This window comes from Lepisma saccharinum, unplaced genomic scaffold, assembly GCF_977018435.1.
Source record: "Lepisma saccharinum unplaced genomic scaffold, izLepSacc3.1 HAP1_SCAFFOLD_490, whole genome shotgun sequence".
Taxonomy (NCBI): domain Eukaryota; kingdom Metazoa; phylum Arthropoda; class Insecta; order Zygentoma; family Lepismatidae; genus Lepisma; species Lepisma saccharinum.
In genome coordinates, this window is record NW_028143176.1 from 45268 (window position 1) to 58121 (window position 12854).

Below are 12854 nucleotides of genomic sequence, written 5' to 3' on the forward strand. Positions count from 1 at the left end.
TTAAAAAACAATACATGGCTAATAATTTGTTGCATTGGATAATAATTTGTTGCACAGCATGATGCAATAGCTCTTGCATCATAATTTGTTGCTGGTGTTGCACAGCATGATGCAAGAGCTCTTGCATTACATGTGTGTGTGTGTGTGTGTGTGTGTGTGTGTGTGTGTGTGGGTGGGTGGGTTTTTGGCTTAATTTCAGGTATAGCCAAAAAAATATCAATTTTTGACAAGTTTATGAACAAAAATCTGGTTGATGCAACTTTTATAAGTATAAGCAAATCAATCTGAGGAGGCTCTTCCTTTCTGAAGAGGCATTTTTACAAAAATCTTGGACTAGACAGAGTTCCACACTTGATCAAAAAGCTCATATGCTCATGTTGAGCTAGTTTTAAGTATAGCCAAACCTGCTTGAGAGGAGCTCTTCCTTTCTTGGGTTTATGCCCCCACCAAACACACTACTGGAGCGTGATGGCGTAAATTTGAGTGTGTTCCTTGATCCTTCCTGCGTCGATTAAAATCGTTTCAGGTGATAAGGGTTCATAAACACTATTACTTCGGTACTTGTTTTCACCTTAATTTGTTCGCATTCATTTACGCCATAAGGATAGCATGGGGGTGGTTTTTCTGCTATTGTCTAAAAAGTACTTACCACCTCGAGTCGGTCGGGGTTAAAAATGTAGCTTGGAGCTTCCCGCAGCGAATCCAGTCGGTCTCCAAGGTATAACGGATTGGGGGGGCTCCAGGGGGGGTAAACTTCCCCGGGACGTGCACTTTTTCCGTGATTCTTGAGAAATCTCACGCTTCACTTCACATCCGAAATTTGAAATTGTGATATCTCAGGAACCACTTTATCAAAATTCGTCACCTTTTCACAGAGTGTGGTTGACACGTTCACAAACCCGTATTTGCACAGTGGCGGACCACTCCCGATCGAAATTCGCACTTTTTGGACGCGTTTCGGACTACCGTAACGCGTGCGTGCCGAGTTTAGACCGTCTCCACGTATCGAGTCGCCCCAGACAGGGACAGAGGGAATCTCGTTAATCCATTCATGCGCGTCACTAATTGGATGACGAGGCATTTGGCTATTCTGACTGAGCCCATTAGACCCGTCTCTTCCCTATGTTAGCATAGGTACTTTAATACTCAAGATTTTTACTGATCTTCCAACTCCTACTCCACCTTTCTCTCACCTCTGCCGGTCATACAATAGTACGACCAATAAATAAATAAATAAATAATAATAAATTAAAATAAGTTAAGTTGTATATAGATATAACTCTTTATATATGAATTTCTTGTATAATATAGATAGTTGTGTGACTCTCTTCGTCCTTTACCCTCCTTCTTTATGTATTTCTGTATTTCTGTCTAGTGCGCGCGGATCTGCGAGTTCCCCTTATGGTATCCGGGCGCTTGGCTCCCCCGAGCGCATGATTGTGTCTATCTCCCTCGTTACCGACACCACCTCTCCTCTCGTCTCTCCTTTGGGGGGGGAACCTTCTTCCGTTTGCGGGGATCTCGGATTTTCAGGTCTCCCCTCGCTTTAGCCTGGGTGACGAGGATCAACAAGTTTCACCTCTTCCCTCGTCGTTGCCAGGCACGTGGTTCCCCCCGTGAACCCTTTGGTAGTTGTCTATTTGTAGTCCAAGTGCTGATTGACAATCTTGATAGACGTTCGGATTGCCGTTAAGCTCAGCGTCATGAGGAGCTCGTTGCTGCTGATGCCCAGCTGTCTTAGCGCAGCACGTGTGATTGGAGGTAGAGCTCCTCTTGACCCCAGGACTATGGGAGTATGGATCACCCGATCGGCCTGAAGTGTGGACGCTACCACCTCGTCCAACTTCTTGTATTTATCCACCTTCTCCTTCCCCGCTTCCTTGAGTGAATTCTCAGTTTCGAACCTGACCGTCATGTCGGTAACGTACGCGACGTTATCCTTCACTAGGACGAGGTCCGGCTTAAGACGCTCCTTGGTCGCAGGTATGGAGAAGGTTTGCTCTTTAGCCACAGTGTACCCTTTTGCGGAAGCCTCTATGATGTCCCGCAGTTCATCATGACGCTTGATCCGCAGTCCTTTTGATGCTGTGCAGGCGCCTATTACGTGCCCTAGGGTCTCGGGCGCCGCATGGCATCTCCTGCACTCATCGGACTCCACCACCTTAGCGCTTTTGAGGACATGGTTGAGTCCAAACGTGTTAGATCTAAGCCTCAATAAGTCGTTGAGCTGACCGGGCTTTAGTAGTCCCTGATTGACGAGAGCTGCGTTGGCTATGGGGTCGTTGAAGAAGTTCTTGACTCCCAAGCCATGTAGTGGCTGCTGGCTCCATCGCTCCGGCTCCGAACCAGTTATTAATTTTCTGGCCGCAGCAATGGTGTCCAGCGTAACAGGTGTTTGGACGCCAGTCACTCTGGCAATGCCTTCGATTCTGGCGCCCATGCCTGTCTCTTGGAAGAGGTGTGTTACCACCTCGTCCCGCGAGTCTCTCAGTCTACAGAGATTTCCTAGTATCCCCAGCTGAATGATGGTGGTCAGGCGCGGAACGCCTAGACCACCATCGCGCTTTTTACAGTACAATAACTGATCGGTGGTGGATTCAGGTAACTTGAAGGCCCGTTTGTGGAACCTCCTGACTTCCAAGTCAATGGATTCCAGGAAGTTCTTTGAAACCCCGACATTCACCCATGCATATTGGAATTTAGGCAGGATGTTGGTGCCGATAAGTTTCGCCTTCTGGTGTGGCTTTAACTTGAGCCTGGAGGCGCGGATCAGGATCTCCTTGACCTCCCGCAGGTGATATTTGTTCGAGAGGCCTTGTGCCAGAGTGTATTGGCACCCGAGATAGTTGAAGACCTCTCTCGTTTTCACCACCTTGATGGGCATACCGCCCAGCGTGAGCTGAGGGGAACCAGTAACCCATGTTTTGTGTGTGCCTTCAATTTGAAAGGCCACACATTTCTCAGTCGAGATGCCCATGTCGAGTTTGTCAAGGAATTGACTCACTCGGGCAAGCTGGGTGTTCATTCCAGCAGCGTTGTTCGTGAAAATCACGAGATCGTCGGCGTATGCTGATGCTGCTAGTTTCTGGTTGCCCAGATCATAGCCAGCACCGGCGCCTTTGATATCCTCAATTAGCTCATCCATTACGAGGTTGAACAGGAATGGGCTCAAGCAGTCCCCTTGCTTGATCCCTCTTCGCAGCTCGATGGATTCGCCGTATACTGTTGTGCAGATTCCGTCGTACATATCTGCAATTAAGGATATCAGGTGTTGATTGACACCTTTCTTCGTCAAAGCATCAATCATTGCTGCGTGTGGAACGGTGTCAAAGGCTTTACTTATGTCCACCGCGCAGCCGGTGAGGGTTCTTCGGGCTTGCTTTTTGGCGTGGCTTATCGCTTTATCCAAGATAAAGCAGTTCGCCGCGCACCCCTCGCCCTTGACAAACCCCTTCTGCTCAGTCGTGAAACTAATGAAGCGTCGCAGGGTCTCGTCAAGAATGCCGGTGAAGGTCCGGCATACGATTGAGCTTATCGTGATGGGCCGCCAGTTCTTAACCTGGGATCTGTCCTTTCCCATCTTGGGAAGGAAGATCGTTCGGTTCTGCTTCCACCTCTTCGGAACCGAGCCCGCATATAGGATATAGTTGAAGAGGTGGGTGAGCGTTGTTGTGACCCCTAGTTGTCTCAGGTGGACCCTCCTGAGACCGTCGGGGCCTGCGGCCTTGTCTTTGAGATTGGCTAGCCTTTTACGGACACTGTCCACCGAAATCGGAAGCATCATTGCCAATCTACTCTCCTCGTCAATTCCTTTTTCTTTGAAGTTGGCTGTGAAGGAGCCTTCTTGACTCCACAGATCCTGGTAGAACTCGACGAATTCCCTGTTCCCAGGTCTGACATCCTGTTCGTCCAGAAACTCACTGGAGTTCTGAACGATGGAGTCCGCAATCTTCTGTGGACACTTTTTGAAGATTGCTTGAGTTTTGGCGTAGAGCTGGTCAGGTCTCTTGCACCTCGACTTCCTTCGCCCCTTCTTTGGTGTTGCTGTTCTTGGGGGTGGAGTGCTAGCCACCACCCCCGCCTTCAGCACACTGGTGAGCACGTCCACTATCTCTTCCAGTTTCTCACCTGCCCGTTCCTTTCCTAGGTCGAACAGCTCCCTTATTCCCCTGTCGAGTTCGCGCAAGCGTGACTCCGGGTTAGGAGGAATCCCTTCCAGGTACTCCACAAATGGTTCCGCTAGGATATTTGTGGGTCCAGGATCCTCTGGGCTGTTCACGTCTACCAATTTATCCACCATAAGATGGACATTGATAACGTATGGTTCTTCCGTGTGCTCTTTCATCTTCGGCTCCGGGTTTGGCGTTGCCGCCTCCGGTTCGGTCTCCTGAGAGGCCGGGTTCTCAAGGGAGCCTTCCCTTTCGTCTCTCCTCCCGGGGCAGTAGGGATCAATGAGTTTCACCTCTCCCCCCACTGCTGCCGGGTGCCTGGCTCCCTCGAGCTCCTCCGTTGAATCCGAGCTTGTCTCATCCGGTTCGACCAGTCTGACTGCCATTGTGGTTTTGGTGGCCTCTGGGGCTCTTTCTGGCAAGGATCGACGAGTGTCACCTCTCCCCTCTTTGCTTTCGGGGCAGCGGGGATCCACGAGTTTCACCTCTACCCCCGCTGTTGCCGATTCCTTAGAGCCCCCGAGTTCTCTCAGTTCCGCTGGGCCTCTTACTTCCTGTTCTGGATGTACCAGAGCCTGGCTCTGGTCCTCGCCTCTGCAGGCGGTGGGGGTATCGGACGGCTCGGGCCTAGGTTTATCCGGTGCTGTAAGGAGTCCCTGCTGGGCAAGGTGTCTCCTCTTGTCCCGGATTTGCCTGAGTGTTTTTGTTGGGAACGCAGCTGTTAATTCCCGCCGTCTACCCTCCGCATCGAGATCCCTCCTCTCGATTTCCAGGAAGGTATGTGTGTCCTCCACTGACCACACTTTACTCCTGGCTGGACCAGGTCTTGGAACCTTTTCTTGTGAGATCTTGACCTCGTTCCAAGCGTCAGGATGCGCCTTGCGTTGATGCTGACTTAGGCCCACCTGCTTCTGGAATGTCCTCCCGCATGGTTTCCCATCGGTAACGACTTGGCAGGCTATTACTGCGGGCGTCACTGGTCCACTTTCTACCACTGGCATGTCGGGCTGCCGACATTTCGGGGCATGGGTCTCCATCGCATGAAGCCCATCCTTCTCTTTGCCACACTTCCGACACTGGTATATCACGTCCGTCAGATGCAGCTCGCGATAATGCTTCGCTACACCCTTCTGCGACGTGAATACCAGGTGGAAATGTGTGTGGCAAGTGTACACCCCGTCCACTCTTTCGAATGGGTACACTATCCTCACCTTCTCTTCACTCCTCCTCCCCGTTTTCCTCTCTCCATCTCTCACCTCTCTCCTGCTCTCTCCTCCTCCAACCTCAACTCGCTGACTGGCTTCAGACGCATTATACTTAGTACTTTTAGTCGTGGCCATAATAGAGTCAGGAGGTTGTTTGAAGGTCGGCTCGGTTCACCGCGGCCAACCTACAGGCCCGGTTCCGGCTTTCTGTAACGATACCCACCAATGTCGCCGGCCGACATCAAGGGCTGCCTGGTCTCCGCATTCGTTACTTGGTTTTCCAGGAGCTTTCGCTCCCAGAAGTCCCTTCGCCCTATCACTCATCATAGGTTTCAGTTTTGTCCATCCTGCCTTTCCTGATCAAAGACCCGGATCCCCGGAGTATAGGGTAAATCGCCCTACTCCACCTACTCCCCAGGCTTAGCCACTGTTACGCCAAGGACCCCCAGCTTAATCAGGCCGAGGGTCGGCACCACCGAGTCTTCAGTGTTGTGGACCCCGTTCAATGAACTTGCCATGCTTCCTAGTCCTTCTCTCTCCCACCACTGCCTCTATCTCCGCTTGGCTCGTTCCCTAAGGGTTTCCTGTCACCAGTCCCCCCTGGGCAGGTCTCCTCATCCAGCCCCAGCCTTATGGATGAGGTTTTGAACAGTACTAGGCATTCTGGACTCAACATCCCCCCATGACAAAGCGAGAGTGCGGCTTCACCTACCCCCTTCGCTGTTCTGGGAGTAGGGTTTTCTGTCAGGGTTTTCTCCCTTAGCCTTTGGGTCAAAACCCGCCCGCAAGGCAGCGGGTTGTCGGGGTTTCCTCCCCTAGCCTCTGGTCCGGGGTGGTGTACACCACTAGCTCACATATCTGCAAGCCGTATCACTATCCGCCACCTGTGACCCGCTCTGTACCCTGAGGCAGGGTTCTTAAGGGAACCTTCATGCGGGGGTCAACGAGTACCATCCCTCGCCCCGTAGTACCTGGGTGCAAGGATCGACGAGTTTCACCTCTACCCTCGTAGTGCCAGGCACTTAGCTCCCTTAAGAGAGTCATAGTTACTCCCGCCGTTTACCCGCGCTTCCCTGAATTTCTTCAGCGCGACATTCAGAGCACTGGGCAGAAATCACATCCCGTCAACACCCTCTCGGGCTGTCGGGATGCTTTGTTTTAATTAAACAGTCGGATTCCCCTGGTCCGTGCCGGTTCTGAGTCGACCGTTCGTCGGCGGCCGACTCGAGGGGAGGCACGTTCCCCCCGGCGCCCCCGAGGGGGGCAAGGGGTTCGGTGCGTTCCCCTCAGAGAGCCCAGGGACGCTCGCGGAAGTCCGACGCGCGGTCCACGCTCGGGACGAGCAGGAACTGCCCGCCCCTCGCGAAGACCCACGCCGGACCGAACCCGCGGTGGCCCCCCGGGCCCCGACCGGCCCCGGTCCTCAGAGCCAATCCTTGTTCCGAAGGTACGGATCCAGATTGCCGACTTCCCTTACCCACATTAGTCTATCGTCAAGAGGCTCTTTACCTCGGAGGCCAGATGCGGATTCGGGTACGGCCAGGCCTCGGGACTCTGCTGCGCTGTTCCCACCAAGATTTTCAAGGTCCGACGGGCACCCGGGGAAACCGCACCCAACTACGGTTCTCTTAGCTTTCCCCAGTGTCCCCTTCTCCTTCTGGGAAGATTCCGGGGAGCGTAGGGGATCGCTCTGACAGAACAGACAACTCTGCCCCCGGGACCCGACGGATTCTCCTGGTGCCACCAGTTACCTGGACTTACGGACTTCGAGGGAACCCGCGACGCACTCCCGGTCCCGAGACGCGGCGGAGGGCTGGATACCCCACTTCCCTTTCGATCGCGGCCGAGACGCCGGCGCGTCGCGCTAACCACTACACCCGAAGGTGCGGTGACAGTCGCGAAACTGACCCGACGCATCGGTGGGAGTTCTCCGCGGTCTAAGGACCGGCTCACCCGCCTGCAACTGCTGTTGAGGCGGAACCCTTCTCCACGTCTGACCTCAGCGAGGTCTCATCAGATTATTTGCTACTACCACCAAGATCTGCAACGGCGGCGGCTCCAGGCAGGCTCGCGCCCAGACCCTTCCACGCTCACCGCCGCGCCCTCCTACTCACCGCCGCGTCATTCTTACATAGTTGCCTATGCATGGAGCATTGCGGCGGCGGCCGGGTATAGGCACGACGCTCGATTGCCATCCATTTTCAGGGCCGGTTGCTTCGGCAGGTGAGTCGTTACACACTCCTTAGCGGATGCCGACTTCCATGGCCACCGCCCTGCTGTCTTGAGCAACCGACGCCTTTCATGGTTTGAGCAGCGTCGATTCAGGCACCTTAACCCGGCGTTTGGTTCATCCCACAGCGCCAGTCCTGCTTACCAGGAGCGGCCCACTGAGCACTCGGGTCCTGAAAAGAAGGCCCCGCTTCGCCCTAGGGGCAAGCGGGACCTCCATCCCGTTCAGAGTTTGAGAGTGGGTCGAGGCCGTTTCGGCCCCGAGGCCCCCGGTCATTCGCTTTACCGGGATGGACCCCCCTTGCGAGCGCCAGCTGTCCTGAGGGACACTTCGGAGGGAACCAGCTACTAGACGGTTCGATTGGCCTTTCACCACTATGCTTAGCTCAGACGGTCGATTTGCACGTCAGAGGCGGTTCGGACTTCCACCAGGGTTTCCCCTGGATTCGTCCTGGCCGAGCATAGTTCACCATCTTTCGGGTCCCAGCGAGTGGGCTCTTAGGTACGATCCCCGCACCCGGAGGTGGGGGATCGCCCCGGGACTGCGCGAGGGCCCTTCGTTGAGCGACTCCGGGTCACCTCGATCGTCCCAGTCGCTTTGACTACGCCTTCGGGTTTAGTGATTCCCTTAGACTCGCCCACGCGCTAGACTCCTTGGTCCGTGTTTCAAGACGGGTCGGATGGGCCACTCGTTGAACACCGCACGGGCCAGGGGCTCACAGTACGCCCCCCGCGAACCCCCCCGGACGATCGGGGAGACGGGGGGACACTGCCAGGCACGCCACATTGCTGCGACCTCTACGCCTTCCGTCAAGATTTTCGACGAATTTTTGAAGAATTTTCAAATTTTCAGATAGGAGGTTCCAGATAAGATCAAAAACTACATACTCAGATCTTCACCAAACGTTGCAGGGATACTTTGCATGTCAAGACACGTGGAAAAAACGTACAAAACAAGAGATTGGAGACATCAAGATTTTCGACGAATTTTTTAAGAATTTTCAAATTTTCAGATGGGAGGTTCCAGATAAGGTCAAAAACTACATACTCAGATCTTCACCAAACTTTGCAGGGATACGTTGGATGTCAAGACACGTGGAAAAACATACAAAACATAGGATTGGGGATATCAAGATTTTGGTCAAATTTTTTAAGAACCTTCAAATTTTCAGATAGGAGGTTCCATATAAAGTCAAAAACTACATACTCAGATCTTCACCAAACATTGCAGGGATACATTGGATGTCAAGACACGTGGAAAAAACGTACAAAACAAGAGATTGGAGACATCAAGATTTTGGACGAATTTTTAAAGAATTTTCAAATTTTCAGAAAAGATGTTCCAGATAAGGTCAAAAACGACATACTCAGATCTCCACCAAACTTTTCAGGGATACTTTGCATGTCAAGACACGTGGAAAAAACGTACGAAACAAGAGATTGGAGACATCAAGATTTTCGACGAATTTATTAAGAATTTTCAAATTTTCAGATGGGAGGTTCCAGATAAGGTCAAAAACTACATACTCAGATCTTCACCAAACTTTGCAGGGATACGTTGGATGTCAAGACACGTGGAAAAAACGTACAAAACAAGAGATTGGAGACATCAAGATTTTGGACGAATTTTTTAAGAATTTTCTAATTTTCAGAAAGGATGATCCAGATAAGGTCAAAACCGACATACTCAGATCTTCACCAAACTTTGCAGGGATACATTGGATGTCAAGACACGTGGAAAAAACGTACAAAACAAGAGATTGGAGACATCAAGATTTTGGACGAATTTTTTAAGAATTTTCAAATTTTCAGATAGGAGGTTCCATATAGGGTCAAAAACTACATACTCAGATCTTCACCAAACTTTGCAGGGATACTTTGCATGTCAAGACACGTGGAAAAAACGTACAAAACAAGAGATTGGAGACATCAAGATTTTGGACGAATTTTTTAAGAATTTTCAAATTTTCAGATGGGAGTTTCCAGATAAGGTCAAAAACGACATACTCAGATCTTCACCAAACTTTGCAGGGATACTCTGCATGTCAAGACACGTGGAAAAAACGTACAAAACAAGAGATTGGAGACATCAAGATTTTCGAAGAATTTTTTAAGAATTTTCAAATTTTCAGAAAGGATGTTCCAGATAAGGTCAAAAACGACATACTCAGATCTTCACCAAACTTTGCAGGGATACATTGGATGTGAAGACACGTGGAAAAAACGTACAAAACAAGAGATTGGAGACATCAAGATTTTGGACGAATTTTTTAAGAATTTTCAAATTTTCAGATAGGAGGTTCCAGATAAGGTCAAAAACTACATACTCAGATCTTCACCAAACTTTGCAGGGATACATTGGATGTCAAGACACGTGGAAAAAACGTACAAAACAAGAGATTGGAGACATCAAGATTTTGGACGAATTTTTTAAGAATTTTCAAATTTTCAGAAAAGATGTTCCAGATAAGGTCAAAAACGACATACTCAGATCTCCACCAAACTTTTCAGGGATAATTTGCATGTCAAGACACGTGGAAAAAACGTACAAAACAAGAGATTGGAGACATCAAGATTTTCGACGAATTTTTTAAGAATTTTCAAATTTTCAGATGGGAGGTTCCAGATAACGTCAAAAACGACATACTCAGATCTTCACCAAACTTTGCAGGGATACTCTGCATGTCAAGACACGTGGAAAAAACGTACGAAACAAGAGATTGGAGACATCAAGATTTTCGACAAATTTTTTAAGAATTTTCAAATTTTCAGATGGGAGGTTCCAGATAAGGTCAAAAACTACATACTCAGATCTTCACCAAAATTTGCAGGGATACGTTGGATGTCAAGACACGTGGAAAAAACGTACAAAACAAGAGATTGGAGACATCAAGATTTTGGACGAATTTTTTAAGAATTTTCTAATTTTCAGAAAGGATGATCCAGATAAGGTCAAAACCGACATACTCAGATCTTCACCAAACTTTGCAGGGATACATTGGATGTCAAGACACGTGGAAAAAACGTACAAAACAAGAGATTGGAGACATCAAGATTTTGGACGAATTTTTTAAGAATTTTCAAATTTTCAGATGGGAGGTTCCAGATAAGGTCAAAAACGACATACTCAGATCTTCACCAAACTTTGCAGGGATACTCTGCATGTCAAGACACGTGGAAAAAACGTACAAAACAAGAGATTGGAGACATCAAGATTTTGGACGAATTTTTTAAGAATTTTCAAATTTTCAGATGGGAGGTTCCAGATAAGGTCAAAAACGACATACTCAGATCTTCACCAAACTTTGCAGGGATACTCTGCATGTCAAGACACGTGGAAAAAACGTACAAAACAAGAGATTGGAGACATCAAGATTTTCGACGAATTTTTTAAGAATTTTCAAATTTTCAGAAAGGATGTTCCAGATAAGGTCAAAACCGACCTACTCAGATCTTCACCAAACTTTGCAGGGATACATTGGATGTCAAGACACGTGGAAAAAACGTACAAAACAAGAGATTGGAGACATCAAGATTTTGGACGAATTTTTTAAGAATTTTCAAATTTTCAGATAGGAGGTTCCAGATAAGGTCAAAAACTACATACTCAGATCTTCACCAAACATTGCAGGGATACATTGGATGTCAAGACACGTGGAAAAAACGTACAAAACAAGAGATTGGGGTCATCAAGATTTTGGACTGATTTTTTAGGAATTTTCAAATTTTCAGAAGGGAGGTTCCATATAAGGTCAAAAACTACATACTCAGATCTTCACCAAACTATGCAGGGATACATTGGATGTCAAGACACGTGGAAAAAACGTACATAACAAGATATTGGAGACATCAAGATTTTGGACGAATTTTTAAAGAATTTTCAAATTTTCAGAAAGGATGTTCCAGATAAGGTCAAAAACGACATACTCAGATCTTCACCAAACTTTGCAGGGATACATTGGATGTGAAGACACGTGGAAAAAACGTACAAAACAAGAGATTGGAGACATCAAGATTTTGGACGAATTTTTGAGGAATTTTCAAATTTTCAGAAATGAGGTTCCAGATAAGGTCAAAAACTACATACTCAGATCTTCACCAAACGTTGCAGGGATACTTTGCATGTCAAGACACGTGGAAAAAGCGTACAAAACAAGAGATTGGAGACATCAAGATTTTCGACGAATTTTTTAAGAATTTTCAAATTTTCAGATGGGAGGTTCCAGATAAGGTCAAAAACGACATACTCAGATCTTCACCAAACTTTGCAGGGATACTCTGCATGTCAAGACACGTGGAAAAAACGTACAAAACAAGAGATTGGAGACATCAAGATTTTCGACGAATTTTTTAAGAATTTTCAAATTTTCAGAAAGGATGTTCCAGATAAGGTCAAAACCGACATACTCAGATCTTCACCAAACTTTGCATGGATACATTGGATGTCAAGACACGTGGAAAAAACATACAAAACATAGGATTGGGGACTTCAAGATTTTGGTCGAATTTTTTAAGAATTTTCAAATTTTCAGATAGGAGGTTCCAGATAAGGTCAAAAACTACATACTCAGATCTTCACCAAACTTTGCAGGGATACATTGGATGTGAAGACACGTGGAAAAAACGTACAAAACAAGAGATTGGAGACATCAAGATTTTGGACGAATTTTTGAGGAATTTTCAAATTTTCAGAAATGAGGTTCCAGATAAGGTCAAAAACTACATACTCAGATCTTCACCAAACTTTGCAGGGATACATTGGATGTCAAGACACGTGGGAAAAACGTACAAAACAAGAGATTGGAGACATCAAGATTTTGGACGAATTTTTTAACAATTTTCAAATTTTCAGATAGGAGGTTCCAGATAAGGTCAAAAACTACATACTCAGATCTTCACCAGACTTTGCAGGGATACATTGGATGTCAAGACACGTGGAAAAAACGTACAAAACAAGAGATTGGAGACATCAAGATTTTGGACGAATTTTTTAAGAATTTTCAAATTTTCAGATAGTATGTTCCAGATAAGGTCAAAAACTACATACTCAGATCTTCACCAAACGTTGCAGGGATACTTTGCATGTCAAGACACGTGGAAAAAACGTACAAAACAAGAGATTGGGGACATCAAGATTTTGGACGAATTTTTTAAGAATTTTCAAATTTTCAGAAAGGAGGTTCCATATAAGGTCAAAAACTACATACTCAGATCTTCACCAAACATTGCAGGGATACATTGGATGTCAAGA

General features: G+C 47.8%; 1 pseudogene; it reads right to left on the reverse strand.

The window, feature by feature from the left end:
* Positions 1-6866: 6866 nt before the first annotated feature.
* On the reverse strand, positions 6867-8262 carry LOC145982957 (large subunit ribosomal RNA; annotated as a pseudogene).
* Between the last annotated feature and the right edge of the window lie 4592 nt (positions 8263-12854).